The sequence below is a fragment of the Astyanax mexicanus genome, chromosome 6 (assembly GCF_023375975.1).
Source record: "Astyanax mexicanus isolate ESR-SI-001 chromosome 6, AstMex3_surface, whole genome shotgun sequence".
Taxonomy (NCBI): Eukaryota; Metazoa; Chordata; class Actinopteri; order Characiformes; family Acestrorhamphidae; genus Astyanax; species Astyanax mexicanus.
In genome coordinates, this window is record NC_064413.1 from 13,464,775 (window position 1) to 13,480,709 (window position 15,935).

At 49.1% G+C, this 15,935-nt stretch overlaps 1 non-coding gene across 1 annotated transcript; it reads right to left on the reverse strand.

Moving 5' to 3' along the window:
• Window positions 1–8,822: 8,822 nt before the first annotated feature.
• LOC125802826 (U5 spliceosomal RNA) lies at window positions 8,823–8,938 on the reverse strand. Its single transcript, XR_007439878.1, has one exon. It is a non-coding gene; the product is annotated as a U5 spliceosomal RNA (small nuclear RNA).
• Window positions 8,939–15,935: the final 6,997 nt, after the last annotated feature.

Sequence of the window (15,935 nt, forward strand, 5' to 3'; positions counted from 1 at the left end):
AGCTAACTTTGTAGAAACTTATGAGCCAATCAGAAACAAAGAATAAAGATAACATTGTTTTAATTGAAAAAAATAAAATAAATGCTTTTCTGTCGTTATTTAAAATTAATATGTTTTAATCCTGATTTCTTTCCCAAATATATGAATGAATTATTTAGTTAGTTTAATTATTTATCTTGTCAATGACCATTTTACTTAAATTATATAACTATAAATATATAAGTTAGAGTAGAGTAGCGATAGAGTAGGCTGCAGCTGAATATATGTCTTTAATTTGCTGTTTTGTGATATTTTCTGCTATTTCTATGGTTCTGTCTTTAACTGTCTTCGCAGAGAGAGGCATCTCTCTGATTTTCTGCACAATTTCACTCTTGTTTCACTCTGAAATCTTAATGAATAACTCTTTCATATATTCTTCATCTGTGAACGGTTTCCTACGCCTGACTATTTCTTGAGAGGCAACAAAACTTGCATATTGTAGTTGAATTTGCAGACTTCACCCACTTCTTGAATTGATTTTGTCAGATCAGCCTTCCGCATCATTTCCGAAACAGCTTTTTTTCTCTCTTCTCCCTGTTTATTTTGGAAATGTCTTGCCACATTTGACCTTTTATTGTTAGCCAGTCTTTTTCCACAGATTAGGCATACTGGTAGGCCACTCTCGTCAGATGAAAATGCAAATGAATCTGCCCAGGCATCATTAAATGTTCTATTTTCTTCAGAAATTTTTAGTTTCTTACGTTTCTCCATAGTTTTATTTTAATACTTCCAATAATCTTCCCATTTAGAACAAACAATAACCTTCCAATTAAGAACTAACTTCTAAAAAAGAACTAACACAAAATGCACTTAACTACAAATACTTAACTACAAATTAACAGAAGTCGCATTAGATCAGTGTTTCTTAACCTTGTTTCTGCATATTCTAGAGCTTTCTCTGCTTTAAAGGCACTTAATAAAGTAAGGGGTGGTATGATGTGTCTAACACACTGCTGGATTTACATAATGATTGGTTTTATAATCCACAGGGAGCTAAGGGAGTTTAACAGGTAAACTCAATAAATGATTGTTTATTAGCTGGTCAGTCTGATCTGCACAATTTTATGACAGGGATCAGGGTTAAGAGACTGCTTTAAACTACAAACAAAGTGGTGTACTAAATTCTGGCTATCCACTACATCTTCTAGATGACTAGTTAGCTAAATGAATTTTCGTCTATTATAACTTACAGTAGGCCTGCAATCCTAAATTAATAAACACACCTTGACCATCTATGTAGCTAATTCTAAAGTTCACAAGTCACAAGCTGTATTTTTTCACACAGTCATTTAATCTGTGTGTTTTGATTCGGAGACGACCAGCTATGGGAAACAATGTAATCACAGTTTACATGGTTAGCTCCGTTACCTTTCTTTTAGAAAAATCTCCGTATGAGTCACATGACTCAATCTGAGAAATGGCAGCTTAAGGGGAGACATCTGTGCACCATTAGAAGTTTTGTTCAGAATTACGACATTACGATTGCCTGCACGAGGAGATTGCTAGAATTAATGTGCTTCTCAAGCAAATGTTTGCCAAACATAGTAGCAGCCTGGAGGAAATCAGAAGAACAATTACGTCGATAGAGGGCAAGCTCACAGAAGTTCTTACCCGTCTTGGGAGGGCAGAGAGCAGACAGGATTCACTTGAGGAGTGCGTAAAAGAGATAAAAGAAAGTCCATCTGCAACTCGCGCCGAGATGTCTAGTCTCCAGCAAAATATAGTGGACCCACCGCAACAATCTATAATTTCCAGAGCATTGCAAAGGGAGAGACCCGGCAAAGTTCCTGTCGGATGTGATTCCTGAGATGCTCGGTCTGGAGTTAACGTCTGGGCTTTTGGTGGAGCGATGTCACCGCTTGTCAGCCACTCGTAAAGGGAGAAACAGACCGGATAGAATCCTCATCGCCTGGTTTCTTAACAGGCAGAACAAAAAGGCAATAACCAACGCGGCGAGAAAAAAGGGTGAAATCCGCTGGAATGGCAACCTCATCAGGATCTTTCTAGGACTACTCAAAAAGAAATGGTGTCTCTGCACCAAAGTGTTTGAGAATGCAAGAAACTACTCCATCAACACAAGATACCTTTCAAACAGAAACACCCTGTGGTTCTCTGTATCACTGCGGAGGTGAGCGGTGCTTTGATAACGCCCGCACCACGTTTAGCTTTATTTCCACCCTACAGCCAGAGGCTGAGTCTACCCGTACCTGATGGTGCACTGTGCCAGGGACATCCTGGATTTGATGTATGACCATTAGCCATGGTAGACCAAATTGGCTGTTTAGCAATAAAGAACTTAAAGGTAATGTAAATATTGTTAAGTGCAGGTTTTATGTGCACTACTTCAAAATGCGGTTCTACCAGCTTTATTGTTTTCCTATTTAGTGTATGTGAACTTGGTCTTATGTTTTAAGGTAAATTTGTTTTTCTTGATACTCTACATGTGTGTACAAGTCAGTTATTGACTTAATGATTGTTATAGACTTTGTTTAGTTTGTATTTTTGCTCACAGTTGCATTAATAATGTCCTTGTTGATGTCAGTTACAGTGAGGCCCATCTTCAATAACATTGGTTAGAGAGCTGTTTAGTCGAGTTATATAGACTGTTTAGAGTTAGTTGTCGTGATGGTGGCACTGCCCTTAAAGCTTGCAGATCACAGACCTAGTTGGTGTTTTTTTCGGGGCACCCAGAGAGTGGAAGCCAACTTGTTTATTTTACACTGTTTTGTTTTATATTTTTGATTATGTTGTTTGTTTTTTTGTTTTTATCCCAGTCACTGCTACTCCTCCTATTCAGTATCCATGTACCTTTTCATTCAGAGGATAAACACGTTTGTGGGGATTTGGTCATTTTACACACTAGGCTAAATTTAGAAGATGATAGACAGGTGGTCACCATACTGCTGTATTGTATGTTATGTCAGCTAAATTAGGAAACGTGCAGGGTCTGAGCATAGCCACATGGAACGTTAAGGGATTAAATCATTATTTTAAAAGATTATCATTGTTTTTATTTTCTCTGCTTTTCAAGGCTCGATAACTGAGGCTGTGTAAATACCGTGTGCACGCGTGTGAGCCTTGATTACAAAAGCATGCCTTGAATTAGTGGGAACAGGTTGAGTCTTAATTGCGTTAGTGGAACGGAACTAGCTGGAAGTGAATTGTTTGGCTAACTCAAGCGAGGACTACTCAAATAAGCGCCACTTTTGTAAGCTCCCTTCGTGGCACGGCCCCCAGGGCATCGGAGGGCGTGCCAGGCCGGCACTGAGGGTTAATTTGGCTAATTACTGACACCTGCTACCAACTCCTTATAAGCAACGCCAACCAGCCACTCGGCATTGGATCTTTGATGCTCCTGAGAGCGAATCTATCTTCTCGTCTCCACTCTCTAGTTTTCCCTGTCCTCCTTTCTCTCTCTAGTTTGGTGTAGCTGTGTAGTTCGGTTTCCTCCACAGCTCCCCTCCACCCCCCTCTTTCTCTGTGTGTGTGTGAAGCAGCTGTGAGGCTCGCGGTTTGCTCACCTTCTCTCTCCTCTCTGGTGAAACAGCATTTAATCCACAAGCACCTCAATTCAGTTTTGTTTTCTTTCGAAGCTCTATTGTTTCAGTTAATCCTCACCTCGCGTCATTAGAGGTAGCCGCTTCCCTGCGAGCTTTATTTACATTTCTTACCCTCTCTCATTCCCGCTATGCGTGACTTTTGTTTCTCTGCCCGTTTTCGTTGCTCCGCCCCTTTTCGGCGGCTGCATCCCAATCCACTCGCTGGTACAGCGGTACGAGTATTGGGCTGCGGCCCGGATTCGATCCCCGCATGGGTTGGGGTTCTATAATATGAATTATAATATATAATATTATTTTTAAATTTCCCTTTTTCTTGGGTTTACCTGCTTTGAGGTCTGCGACTAGGTCTGCTAATTGTGTGGTTGGAGCTGCAGTTTGTATAGCACTCCACCCCCCCTCTTCTTACATTGTGATTTGGTCTTTATACAAGAAACACATTTCACAGACAATGAGTGTTCGATGCTTTGCATGTGAGGAATCCCAGAACATGAAATGACCAATGAGTCATCAAATGATCTGACCAATGAGTCAGATCTTAGAATTTAAAATATATTTAAATTTACTGGAAAAATAGTCTCAGCATTACAGATATATATATATATATATATATATATATATATATATATATATATATATATATATATATATATAAGGAATAGAAATTAATAAATATATATATATTAGAAAAGAGTAAAAGTACATCATTGAGTCAACACATAGTGTAGTAAAATCTCGATAGATCAACACATTCACAACCCACAGAGAGGGAGAAATAAAGAAAGAGAGAGAAACTAAAGCCAGTCGAGGGTCAGAGAGAACCCCTCAGACTTCATTCAAGCAGTTATACCTTTATGCAAATGACATGTGATTGGACAGAACTTATCAATATGATTACGTCTGCAGAGTCCAGGTAACAGGTTGTTGTCCAGTCCCAATAATGGGAGTAGCTCCAGCTTGTCTGAGCAACAAGTTTTATCATAGTGTTCCGCTGTGTCCTTCATGAACACAGCAAACAGTCCTTGTGTTTCAAACAATATTTAAGTGTCCTAAAGTCTGTGAGAAGATGAAACGGAGGAAAAGAGTGGATGGAAAGATCTTCTGGCCTGTGTAAGACTTTAAGCAGTGTAGAACAGGCAAGCGCTGGCTATCTGAGGAGAGGTTCCCAGCACTTCACTCAGATAGCTAGTTGCAGTGATGCTTCTCTGCCACTCAGGATAACGTTCTCCTCACAGCTCTTGCTGTTGATGAAAAAAGTACAAACAACTTTCAAAGCCTTGTGTCATTGTGACAGTTAAAAAGAGAGCAAAGATCATAATGTTATTAAATAAATTAAGTGAACAATAAAAATAATAACCCTTCAGGATGAGCCAATATTTTTTGCAGATCTAGAGTGCAGTATAAATAGAATGGGCAATCATCCAGTCATTCTAGTGGGGGATTTCAATCAGGGCTTGGATATAGTGCTTGACCACAGTAGACCATCCACTTCTCAACCCCGAAGATCAAAGCGGGTTCTTGAAAATATATGCGAAGCTTTAGGTTTGGTGGATATATTGCACATTTTTAACCCTACATTTAGGGACTACAATTTTTTTTCTCCCCACATCAAACCATTTCAACAATTGATTTCTTTCTCTTATCAAATACATTAATGGCCATTGTTTTATCTTGTAAATTTGGGAATATAATAATCTCAGATCATGCCTGTGTGACACTTTATATGCAACCATTCACCCAAACTATAAAATCTCGTAGATGGAGGCTGAACTCAGGTCTGCTAATGAATGAAGCATTTAGAACAACCCTTAGTGCTGAGATTAAGATGTATTCAGAGATTGACCTACCTATGGCATCATCTGCAGCTGTGGCATAAGAAGTACTTTTTTGAGGGGACACATAGTACAACACTGTGCTTTCAAGAAAAAAAAAATACTACAAGACAGTAGGAATTAGAGCAGAGGATCAGTGTCGCAGAAGGTAAATTCAAAATAGACCTGTCCAATGAGTCCTTACTCTTACTCCTTACTTGTGGAACTAAAATATAAGTTTAATACTCTTCTCTCACAAAAAGTGGAATTCTCTCATTTCAGAGCCAGGCAGAGGTACTGTGAGGAAGGAGACTGGGCCGACAGATTACTTGCCAGCTACATAAAAAAACAGGAATCCTTAAGCACAATTTCGAGTATAAGAGATCAATGTGGGGGACGTAAAACATCTACAAAAGAGATTAACGAGTCTTTTTTATTTCTATACAAACCTTTACAGTACAGAGTTGTCAGTGGATGATGAGATTGAATCTTTTCTTTATAAACTCAGTTTACCAGTATTGACAACGAATCAGAAAGAGGAGCTTGACAAACCCATACCTGAGGAAAAAATTGTAGATGCGATTGCGCTCTTAACCACTGGCAAATCACCTGGCCCAGACGGGTTTACAGCAGAATTTTACAAGATGTATTGTAAGGAATTAACTCCCTATTTAATGAATATGTATGAAGAATCCTTTGCAAAAGGCTTTCTTCCTCCAACCTTGTCTGAGGCATCTCGCTCATCTTCAAGAAGGGTAAGGACCCACATAACTGTGAGAGTTATCGACCAGTTTATCTTATTAACTGTGATGCAAAAATTCTAAATAAGGTGGTAGCAGGGAAAATAAATAAGGTAGTAGCAGCTCTGGTACTAAGTTAGCTTTATTCATCAGCGAAACTCAGCAGATAACATCAGGAGATTCATAGATATCATGTGGCATGTTCAGAATGAACAGGAGCCTGTAGCTGCCCTATCATTAGACGCTGAGAAGGCATTTGACCGGGTAGAGTGGTGCTATCTTTTGCTGACTTTGAAAGCTTTTGGATTTGGAGACTTCTTCATAAAGTGGATTCATATATTGTACACTGGGTCCAAAGCTGCGGTGGTAACAAATGGGCTTATTTCACCATATATTAGACTACAATGAGTCCACCAACGATCCCCTTTATCCTGTTCTGTAAAACGGAATAGTGTAAAGCACAGCAGAGAGTTGTAGCACGGACTATGTTATGTGTAACACACTTCCTGTTCTGGATGAAAATAAACCACCCGTGAGTTACTGAACTGCTAATCTGAGTCCGGGTCTCCTTCATGCTCACTCACAGTCTGCCAGTAACATAACATATCCCCCCTCCTCTTTTCTTTGGCATTAGAGCCTTTAACGGTAGCTATAATATTGAACCTGGACTTCCCTAGTATCCAGATTGGCCAAACTACCCATAAAATAATGCTGTATGCAGATGACATTTTAACCTTTATTTCTAGCCCAGAAAAATCTGTGAATTCTCTTTTAACTACTATTGATTTAATTTTCCAAGTTATCAATTTATAAAATAAATTGGTCCAATTGTGAAGCCCTCCCCCTGACATCTTACTGCCCTAAAACAGCATTTTCTTCACAATTCCTATGACCTCAGAAAGGAATAACATATCTCTGTGTCCCGTTCCTCCAAAAACCTCTCTTGGATCATTTTAAAGCGGATATAGACAGGTGGCCCCCCCTTTCTTTCATTGTGGGGAAAGGCCAATGTCCTTAAAATGAATGTTGCCCCAAGATTTTACTGCGTTATCCAGGCATTACCAATTTCCATTCCTTTGAAATATTTTCAGAATTTTGAAAAGCTGTGTTATGTTTTTCTTTGGAATGGTAAACAGCCTCGTATACGTCTAAATATATTACAAAAAACAGGGGAACAGGGAGGGCTGGGCATACCTATATTAGGGGTACAGTATCCCTATCTGCCCAGCCTATATGTTTCGGGAGATCCAAGTCCTTTGATTTCCTTGACAGACCATGACTCTGATTGGATCCAGACAGCTATTATGGTAGGCAGGAGGCTACTATTAAGACACTGGAAGTAGTCTCAGGCTCCTACTTTAAGAAAATGGTTTGAGTTATTTAATAGAGTGGCTATTTCAGGCTGATCGGGACACCTAATAAGTATTTCAAGAAGTGGCAGAAATTCTTTGACCTTATTGGAAATCAGTAAACCCCGCTTTATAGCGTATACCTGTCCAAATTATCAAATTACATCTGTTAAGATATTTTTATTTACAGCTGCTCTGACTAGCTGCCTAAACTCACAGCTCCTTGAATCGGCACCACGATTGGTTAGGAGACACACAGCGGTCAGTGGCCCATCTCCTTAATAGATATTAAGCTCCTGCACAGGCTGCAGACCTTGGGGCCCTGCAGTCGGCCAACCCATGGTGGTCTGAACCGCAGAAGCAGCAGCGCTTCCCCGAGAAAGCCTCCTTGCTGTGCCCAAGGGCGCCGCACCTCCTGAAGTACAGGTGCTGTACTGGGAGCCCATCTAAGCCCGGGACCTTACGCCGGTTCATTTGCCAAGTACATTGGTCAGTTCTGTCAGACTAAAGGGGGTCTCTAGGCTGTCCCGGCTGTCCATGCTCGGAAGGCGTGTCTCTAGGTGCGACAAAAATTGCTCCCCAATTTTGTGATCCATGCTACGTTTGTTAAGTTTAGAGTAAAAACTATGTGCAACCTCGATCATCCGGGCCGGGTCTGAACAGGTCCTACCTTCCGAGTCTATTAGAGATGTAAAACATCTCTCCTCTTAGGCCTGCCGAACCCTTTGAAAAAAGGAGGCAGAACATGTTTCGTTCTCCTCTGCCATCTGAACCCTGGCACTAAACAGGCTATCAGCCGCCGACCTTTCGTGCAGTACCCTGAGCCCGGCTCAAAGGGCCTGCACTTTATCTAGGTCCAGTGTCCCTGCGTTGTTGAAGTTAATATATTGTTCCTTCAATTGCTTCTCTAAATCCCTTACCCGCTTCAGCTTTGCGGCATCTGCAATAATGGTTTGTCCGAGCACTCTTTAATGTGCTCCCACTATGCAGCTGGAGAAGCAAAGTCACCCTTGCAGGCCGAGAAGCGATAACCCGAATATCGCCACCTGGTTGAGGGGCCATTCTTTTTACTATGTAGCTACTAAGCGGCGGAGCCAACAGATGTCCCACCCATTTAATGTCACCCTACTCTAGCCATTGTTCAAAGAGGTCTTTCATTTTACTCTCTTCTTTAACTGTTATTTCTTTCAAACTTTTTTCTTTTACTGTTTTCTTGTCACATCATTGCTTTCTACTCTTATTTATTTTTCTTTTTATTTCTGTTTTTTATTTTTTACTCATTGATTAATTAATTCATGCCCTCTCTGTTTTTGTACTAAAATGAGCAGCTTCGCTAAAAGCAAAGCTTTCAAAAAATAAGCAATACTCGTCAACATTCCCCTCCACGGAAATCTTTAGTAAAAGGCGAAAGATTTATACGTGAATGAAGAGAAACCCGAGCTATACCCGTAACCCCAGGAAGGGACGAGGCAGCTGGAGGAAGGCAGGGAGCAAAGGAAGATTGAGAGGGAAGACAAACTCCAACTTTTTTTGTCTTTTCTTCCAGTTAAGACGCCCGAGTCCTGATGTCACACCTGGGCGGGACATTCGTCCTTGCCTAAAGAGCAGAAAGGGACACAAAAGAACACAGAGACTAGCCAAACAACATATCCAATAAAAAAAAAAGATCAAACGAAGGGAAAACGGAACACAACGGAAAAGACCCTCCCCTGCCACAAAGCACAGAATTAAATAAATAAATAAACAGAACATGAAAACAGCAAAAAACCTGCATTGGTTCACTTCAAAGCACAAGCAGAGGAAAAACAAGACAGATCACAGGAACTGACCCTCCCCCCAGCAATTGAAGCCCTCTTGAGTACTTAACCAACGACCTCTCGTTTCTTCTTTCTTTGCACCGCTGTAAGGAAGGTGCACCACTCCTGCAGGTACTGCAATACCAGGTCGATGCGTGGAGCAGAAGGAGCAAGCTCCTGTATCAGATATTAAACTGATTTATCTTTTTATATGGGTCAGAAATTTTCACCAAAATAATATATATTCGCGGTTACTCATTTTCATCATTCCCACTAAAATAAATTAAAACATGAATTTATTAACTAAAACGAACGAACAAACTAACAAAACAACCAAAAACAAACAAGCTAACAAAAATAAAAAGAGAAAATAATAATAATTCTAAAACTTAGCTTTTAAGTTTTTAAGGCTGCCCCCTGAAGAAGAGGTACCCCCTATTCCCATTGAGTGAAAAGTTTGCCGGCGGGTACCTCCAACTCCCATCTTCATTCTTCTTGAAGTTGACCATGTACTGGCGGCGCCCGTTCCTAACTCCTTGACCATACGCTCCCCAGGCTGGACTTCTCCGTACTGTTCGAGGAATTGGCGGACGGACCCAGCCGCCACGAATGGGTTGAAGACGTGGATGGTGACCATGGACCTGGCCCTGCTCCAGAACCCGCTCGAAGGTTGCTTCAGACGCCATGGTGACGTCAAAGAACCTCAGGGCGTTGTTAAGCTGGGCGCAGACGAGGTCTTCTGGCTTAAGCCCCAACGCCACAAAAAGGACCTCCCGGATAAAGGGCACCTGCTCCGTAAATAAGGAGTCTCCATCCGGGTCCCTCCACTGGAACCGGACAGTGTAGGGGACGACCATCCCACCACCACTAGGTCCCAGCAGAGGGAATGTCCCGGGCGCTGAGGCCGCCGCCGAGGCCCCGTCCTGCCCCGCAGAGCCCCGAGGTCCCGACTCCACGGCGCCGTCAGCGATGGAACTCCCTCGGGCAGGTCCCGAAGCTGGCCGGCCCATCGGCTGGTTCGTTCGCCGCAGAGGGTCGTCCAGCCGGGGATGAGGCACCGCCGCAGTCGTTGCAGCCGTCATCTTCGGCGGTGCCATCTTCTTCGTCATCTGGGAGGGCTAGGAGCTAAGCTAAAAACTTTAAATAAATAAAAGAAAATAAAAAGGAACTCAAGGGATCCCCTGCAGCAGCGACGGACAAGCCACCTACTGCTGCACATATGTTCACCCTTGAACTCCTTCTAAAACTAAGCCCAAGCACAGCCGACGTCCTCTTCAGTCCACTACACAAAACTGATAAGAACAGATTTTTTCTTTTTAGCAACCAGCGCATTTATTTGCTTATTTCCGCAGGCCATACAAATCATTAAACATTTCCAACCCACCACCATACCCAGCCCCCAACATCCATATCCCCAAATCCCCAAGGAAACCCAACCCACCCCAAACCATAACCCACCCTATCCCCAACCTGCCCAAACAACCCACAACATTCTCCTCCACCCCCCACCCTGTCGGTGGACGGACGGAGCAGACGCAAACCCCAACCCTACCCCGGAGAGAGAGCTAGAGGACCTGATCATCCGCTGGGCCACCAGGGCCTCCCCATGACCGTCAGGCCAGCAAAGCCAGACCTCTCTCCCCTGCCCCCCACGCCCACCCTGATGATCCCTTCTCCGGGCTCGCGCCCCGCCTGAGAGACCGTGGCGTACCACGGGGTGCCTCGTGTCCGGCCGCGGCTCCACTACCCTGAGGCACTCGCAGCGCGTGCCCCAGAGCACGCACTTGGCCACAGAGACGGCCGTCCACAGAGGCCTGGCCTCTCTGCGGGGCACGGCGCTCAATCCAAGCCCGTAAAGGATAATTTCCCTGGGCGGGACGGACCCGGCACCGGTCGACCTCCACCATCCTGAGACCGCCGCCCAGAAGCGGACCGCGACAGGTCAAGACCACATGGCGTGGTCCAGTGTCTCTCCCCGCCGCAGCCCATCGGGCACGTGGGGGTGTGGCTAACGCCGTGCCTGTGCAGGCGCTCCCTGACCGCAAGGCGTAAGTTGGGCGCCCTCGGCGGGCGTATCATCGCGCCCTCCCCGGCTCCGTCCCGGTGCCGTCCTCCGTGCACCACGGGTGGTCCTTCACAAAGTTGGCCGCCCTGGCGTAATGCCAGGGTTGGTCGACGGACCACGGCGCCATCCCGTTCCAGGGGATCGCCCTTCTCAGGGCGAACCCCAGCCAGAACCTCGCGAACAGGGTGGCGGGGTGTCCTCCGTTGCCCTCGACCAGCCTCGCCAGGAAGACCACGAACAAAGTCGTGGCCTTCACCGGCGCGCAGAACACCCCTCTACCTCCCCTGGCGACCGGGAGGTACATGGTCGTCCTAGCGACCTGCTCGTACCTCCCACCCCACACAAAGGTGAAAACGCACCTTTCGACCCGTCTTCCCGTCACGAAAGGGATTGGGAAGACGTAGGCCAGGTGGTTCAGGCCAGCCAGCAAGTCCGAGTTCACCACCAAGACCCTGCCGGACAACGAGAGATCCCTCTAGCTCAAGTGTGCCACCCTGACCTGCAGCTTTGCTAAAGCCGCGTCCCAGTTCTTCTGGGCCGAGTCCTCCCTCCAGAAGGTGACCTCCAGTATCATGAGGCCACCCTCGCAGAGCGAGTACCTGCCGGGGACGTCGGCCCTCCCGGCCCATCCCCCGACATACAACACTGCTGATTTGGCCCTGTTGATGCGGGCTCCGGTCACAACCGAGAACTCCTCCAGAATCCGTCCTGTGACATCAAAGTCCCGATCCTTTCCCAGGAAGAGGGTGGCGTCGTCGGCGTAAATCGCCACCTTCGCGCTGAGACCCCTTCCTCCTGGGATGTGCAGGCCGCCGAAAGCAGGCTCTCGTCGCAGCCGCTCGACCAGCGTCTCGATGTACAGGACGTAGAGCAGGGGAGACAGCGGGCACCCCTGTCGTACCCCTCCCTTCTGCTCGACCTTGGCCGAGAAGTGGCCGTTTACCCCCACCTTGCTGGTGACTTCTGTATAAAGAAGTCGTACTAGGGCTAGGAAGCCCGGGCCCACGCCCATCTTCCGCAGAACTGCGAAGAGGAAGGCGTGGTTAACCCGGTCGAAGGCCTTCTCCTGGTCCAGACTCAGCACCGCCAGGGGCACCCGGCGCTGCTCCGCCCAGGCAATGGCATCTCGTATGAGAGCCAAGTTCATACTGCCTGTGCGCCCGGGCACCCCGCATGTTTGATTCGGACAGACCAGGGAAGCCATGACTCCCTTAAGGCGTCGGACCAGCACCTTGGCAAAGATCTTATAATCCACTGTCAGCAATGTTATCGGCCTCCAGTTTGCCAAGTCGGTCCTGTCTCCCTTCTTGTACAGAAGGGTGACATGCCCCTTCCGAACGGAGGGTGGGAAAAGTCCCAAACCTCCGGCCTCTGTGTACATGTCCAGCAGTTCCGGACCTATCAGGGGCCAAAAGCTCCTGTAAAACTCTACAGGCAGCCCGTCACCTCTGGGGGCCACGCCGCCTTTCATGGAGAGCATTGCGCTCTCCACCTCTGCGGGGGTGACGTTTCCCTCCAGGAGGGCCCTTTCCTCTTCCGACAGCCGTCCCTCCACGGCGTCCAGGAAGGCAAGAGCCACGGATCCCGGTACGTCCCGGGCCTGGAACATGTTGGCGAAATAAGCCGCGGCCGCCACCAACATTCCGTCGGTGTCCTCATGGAGCGTCCCGTCTTCTGACTTGGGCCCGGGATGTGAGCCCTAGCCTGCCTCTTCTTGACAGAGTCAAAGAAGAAGCGCGTAGGGCGCTCATCCTCCCTGATCTGTTGGTGCTGGGCCTGTCTGCAGTACCCGCGTGCCTGGGCCTCGTGGTAAAACCTCAAGGCCTCACTGGCTTCCCGGATCCGGACTTGATTACGGTCCCGCCAGGCGGCTCGCAGGTCGCACGACCACCTCCGGATCGCCCGCTCTCTCCTCCGAGCGGCCGCATTCGCCCACCACCGGCAGAGGGTGGTGATCTTTTCCTTCAGGTCTTCCCACCACTCCCCCGCCGTGGCATAGAGGACCTTCATCCTCTTCCATATGGGGTAGAGGGTCTGGAAAACGGCGCAAAAGGCCGGATCCCGTAGGAGGGCGACATTCATCCTCCATACCCCCTTCCCACGCCCCCCCCCCTGCATGCGCAGGGCAACTCCCACGTAACAGTGGTCGGAGCCCCAGAACGGTCTGGACCAAAAAGCTACGATGTCAGCTCCGTTACGGACAAAGATGTAGTCCAGGCGGGAGGCGTCACCCCTGGAATTACACCAGGTGTGTCCTCCCCCTGGGGCTCGACGACCCTGTACGAATCGACCAGCCCGGCAGTCTGCACTATCCTAGCTAGTTCCAACCCCCCGGCCCCTGTGTCGAGGTCCACGTTAAAGTCCCCGCCTACGACGAGGACCCTGTTCGTGAACAGCAGGGGCTCCAGGTGGGTAAAGAACCCTCGCCGACCGGCCGGGCTGGCAGGAGCATACACTCCTATTGCCCTGAGGGCAATTCCCCTCCACTCCGCGTGGACGCAAATTATGCGTCCTGGGACTGGGGACTGAACGGTCTGGACCGAGAAGTCCCCGGAGCCAAATAAAACGCCCACTCCGTCCGCCACTCCTTCCCCCACCCCCCACACCGAGGGCCCCGCCCTCCACTGGGCTGAGAAATTGCATGCGTCCCGCTGCGAGGTCAAGTGGCACTCCTGCACAAACAAGACCTCGCATCTGGACGCTCGCAAGCTAGTAAAAACTGCCTCCCTCTTAACCCCGTCCCTCAGTCCCCGAACGTTCAGGGACCCCACAGTTAACCTACACATTTACATACCGCAAAAGCCCACCCCCAACAAACACAGTCCCACAAACCCCCCCTCCCGCAAAAGCCCACCCCCAACAAACACAATCCCACCAAACCCCCCTCCTGCAAAAGCCCACCCCAACAAACACAGTCCCACCAACCCCCCCTCCCGCAAAAGCCCACCCCCAACAAACACAGTCCCACCAACCCCCCACCCGCACAAACTCAACAAAGTCCCACAAACCCCCCACACGCACAAACCCCCCACAACCCTACTCAGTCCCACAACCCGCCACCCACAAAAGTCCACCCACCCCAAAGAAGTCCCACAGTCCCCCACCCCTTCCCCAAAAACCCCTCCTCCCCTCCGAAACAAAGTCCCACTCCCTCAAAATACTCCCTACCCCTGCCCTATCCCCGAAAGGATACCGCATAAGGGCGGTCATTTATTTTTCCCTTTACCCTTCCCCCCCCAGACCTCGTCCGCCTGGTGGCCACCCTCTCCCACCCCTCCTGACCTGCGTCCTCTGGGTCTGACGATGAGGAGCCGTCCAGCAGAGGCGGGGACCAGTCTGTGCTGGGGTCCTGGGGTGCGTTGTCCGCACACTGGCCCGGCCCCGGCAAAAGCACTCTGGCTGGGTCGAGGAGGTCGAACTCCCGGGCCTCCTCAACCTTGGACCGTTTGGCTCGTTGGCCGTCCTCCTCAGCCTGAGGATCCCGTTCCCTGGCGGGAGCGGGGGCAGGGGGGTCTGGCGCTGGCTGGCCGTCGGGGACGGCGACGGTTGCCCACCCAGGCCGCACGATGGGTGCCCCGGGCTCCATCCCCTCCAACACCTCCGCCCAGTCCATGGGCGTCCAGGAGTCGGGCAGCGGTGGGGCCGGCCCGAGGCCCGTGGACTCGCCAGTGGGGCCCAGCAGGGTCTCTGCGACGACGTCTCCCGGCGTCGGTGGCACCTCCTGCTGCTGCTGTCCTGCCGGCAGGTCCTCCGGGACCGGTGCGGCCGTCGCTGATGGTGGGGGCGGAGGCGGTGGCGGTGGCGGAGGCGGCGGCCCGGCCTCTCCGTCGTCCACGACGGCGGCGGGCACCCTGGCGTCCTGTGGCCTGGCGTCCCCTCTCGGCGGTGCCTGGTCTGGTTCGGGCAGCCTGTACTCGTCCTGGAAGAGGCTGGCGTACGTACCTTGGCGGGAGGGACAGGAAAGGAAGAGGTGTCCGTGGCTTCCGCAAAGGCTGCAGGCCTTGGGGGCCCCGCACTCGGCCGCCCCGTGCTGATCGGATCCGCAGAAGCGACAGTGCTTCCCCGAGCACGCCTCTTTGCTGTGTCCGAGGGCGCCGCACCTCCTACAGGGGCTGGCCGGGGTAGTGCAGGAACCCCCGGTGCGGGCCGATGGCAAAGCTCCCAGGCGGGTGGAGCAGACCCCCCGTGCCGGCAGGGTCCACCCGGAGCCGGACCAGGAACCTCCTCTTCCCGTTCCAGATGCCGAACCGCCCTCTTACCCTCTCTCCCGCCGAGACGGAGCTGCAGTACCGCCCCAAGAAGTCCCGGATGACGTCGTCCTCCATGTACGGATTGTACATGTGGACCGTCACCGGGACTTCATCCATAGCGAAGACGGGGACGGCCCGCAGCCCCCGCAACACCTCCTCCTGAGTACCTTTGCTGCACTTAGCAAAGAAAGCCGTGCAGTCGCTGTAGGACGCCAGGGTGACGTCCACGAAACCCGCCGCCACGAAGTCCTGCAGGCAGAAGATCCGTGAGGGACCGAGCCCTCCGAAGTCCCTCAGCACCCGCTGGACCACGTAGTCCCATCCAAAT